This window comes from Ascaphus truei, chromosome 21 (genome assembly GCF_040206685.1).
Source record: "Ascaphus truei isolate aAscTru1 chromosome 21, aAscTru1.hap1, whole genome shotgun sequence".
In the NCBI taxonomy this organism is placed as follows: domain Eukaryota; kingdom Metazoa; phylum Chordata; class Amphibia; order Anura; family Ascaphidae; genus Ascaphus; species Ascaphus truei.
The window spans coordinates 7,448,199-7,451,030 of NC_134503.1; the positions used below are offsets into that span (position 1 = coordinate 7,448,199).

Sequence of the window (2,832 nt, forward strand, 5' to 3'; positions counted from 1 at the left end):
TAAGCAAGCAAACCACCCTCCCCACCCCCCCACCTCCCAATAATCTATGTCTAAACTACAATAGATAACATTGCTTTTGAAAGAGGTAATGTGGCAAAAAAATAATCATTATTCTAGCACCATTCCTTGTGATTTTAATAATTATATGGAGTGTGTTCATCTCCAGAAAAAGGTGCTGATCCTGCCAGTTTCCCCCACAAAAAATACCATATATATTTCCCCCCAAGATTAGGGCTATTAGAGATAGATATTACACACACACACACACACACACACACACACAAACACAAACACGCACACGCACACGCACAAACTCAATATTAAAAATGAAAGGACTCCCTGCTCACACAAGTAGCTATAACTAGTTCCAAATTCTCTTTCAGCAATAACATCCAGACAGGGAAATTAGGTGTGTCCTCTGGCCATGGGATAGATTTGCAGACGTAATTAGTTTAGACAGTTGATGAATGGAACAGTTAAGGATCCTTCTCTTGCTTGCTAGCAACCCCTTAACACCTACAAGTCTCCCACGCTTTGTTCTTACTGAGGGAATGAGGATTTCATGTGATGATGGGAGAGAGGAGGCCTCATCTGAGACAACTACCAATGGGAACAAGGGACTTACCATGGTTTTCCATCCCAATGAACTCTCCGTACAGGTACGAAGAATATCAAAACGTGTCAAACTCTCACTTGCCCCTAAAACACACAGCATTATTGTTTAGTAACAATAGAAAAAAAAAAAAAATACCAAAAAAATCCTGGTCTTGAGTGATTCCTGAAGAATTTACAGACTTCACAAAGCCTCAGGAAACCCAACCAATCCCAGTTTTGGGATAACCAATGAATAACCCCACTCATAGGTTATGTAGCAGACATTATTTGCACCCACCAGCGAGTGGGTACCAACTGAGCCGGGTCGTGAGTACTAGACCGATACATGTGCCTCACACTACTGGCGGGGAGGATCTTTATGGGAACATGACAGATTTATACATATTAGTGTAAATCCCAGGCGATCTTACTTGTTACTGGGGGGGTGGGGGGGGGGAAATCACCAGGGTTGACGGTTGCCTGCTGAGCAGGGTGACCCTCCAATATAGGAGTTTACAGATGTCCGATACCTTAGTTTTGTACTTGCTTTAATTTCAACATCATTGATATTACGAATTTAAACCCTGAATGCGTGTTCCACCCCTAATCAAGGCCAGACCGGTCATGACATTTCCACACTTATTATTGAATAGCAGAGTGATGTATATACTATATATATATATATATATATAATATATCATATACATATGATCTGTGGAGCTCCAATACAGGACTTTTCTTCTGTTCTCACTCGTGCAATAATGTCTTCTACATCTGTATGGGCGGTCATGCATTTGCAAGTTCATACGGTATACTGTATTCCTATCCTAAAACCTTGTGGAGCTGGTGTCCCCAAAGGTGTGTGGGACCAACATTATCCATACCTGTTAGTAATTAGTGAGGATTCTGATGGGCAAAGTGATCTTCTCAATGACGGTTTCTCCACAGCTAGTGGTGGTAAAAGAAGACTTTCGATTTCATAAGCGCAAGTGCCAAATTAATAGACACAATTCGTTCCGATAGTTTAAATATGAACATCTCTGATTTGGACGTTTTTCTGCAGCTCCTTACACATAATGCACTTACTGGGTAGAACAATACTTGCTCTGTGCCCAGTGTGTATCTCTAGTGCGATTTGGACCTCCCATGTGAAGCGAAACGGCCGACAAGTCGATACTCTGATTTCCAACACTTGATTTTGTCAGGAGAATCTTTTGTTCTTAACACTTACCACGTTTTATGAGCTCACTGGAGTCTCTGTATAAAGAGAGTAGTCTGGACTGGCGCATTCGCTTACAAAAGTTAGCGTTTGTTCTGTCTGAAACACAAGGTATTTATTAGTGGTATTTCTACTGTTGTAGAATTTGGCATGTTCTGCACTAAAAAAAGACTGATGTGACCTTAAAGCAGCAATACTACATTCCCCCTTTCCCCCCTTTCTTTTCTTATTTGTATATGTAAAGCATGCGACAATGTATAATTCTACATTCTTACCGAAGCTGGCAATTGTTTGGTGCTCCTGTTATAAGCCTATAAAAATCCTGAGTGCGCGCCTAACATAATGACCGCCTTTCAGTTTCAATCAATCCTTCAATCAGTGTAACTCAGCAGCTACAATGTATTCTTATATTACAACGGTAACATTATCTATTGTTACAGTTTGCAGCTCAGGCTGCTGGGATTATTGGCAACAAATTATCACAAACGGGAAAGTGTTGCAAAGATCTTGCACTGCTGCTACAGAAATCAAAGGATGCTTTAAAACGCATTAAAAATAGTATTAAGAGTTACATTTTTTTTTAAATAGTTAAAAAAAAGCAGTCACTATTATCTAAAACTACTGAACTGATTTATTTAAAAAAAATACCCATAAGATTTCACACGTTTTGTTGCTTTAAGGGGGATGGAGAAAATCAACTCAGAAAACAGTCACGAAAAGTAACGCAAGCCTCAGATTTCTTAATACATGCACCTGCGCCAACGTGCAAATGTAATTCACAGTCTTCCCCGGAAATAGCGCAACAGAGATTAGGCTCTGCCGTTCGTAGAGGTTTTTTCGTGCAGCGCCAGTTGACAGAATAACGTCATTTTCACTTTTGTTACATAGAGCCCCAAGTGGGATGTATTTCCTCTGGAAATCAATAAGGCGAGTCATTAAATGAGTCAATATAAATTATAGAGGTACATTTAATGGAGACCGATTTGGGTGAAATTATAGGCTTTATTGAGCCTGTTCCA

At 40.0% G+C, this 2,832-nt stretch overlaps 1 protein-coding gene across 4 annotated transcripts in view; it reads left to right on the top strand.

The window, feature by feature from the left end:
• Positions 1-1,039, top strand: part of FAM163B (family with sequence similarity 163 member B) — a 58,628-nt gene extending 57,589 nt beyond the window's left edge. For 2 of the 4 annotated variants that reach the window (XR_012789596.1, XR_012789595.1), the window contains exon 4: positions 503-1,039. The gene's annotated coding sequence lies outside the window, so the exon portion shown is untranslated. Of the gene's footprint in view, positions 39-502 lie in introns of those variants that run through there. The other 2 variants (XM_075578818.1, XM_075578817.1) reach the window with 1 other exon arrangement.
• The last annotated feature ends 1,793 nt before the right edge of the window (positions 1,040-2,832 follow it).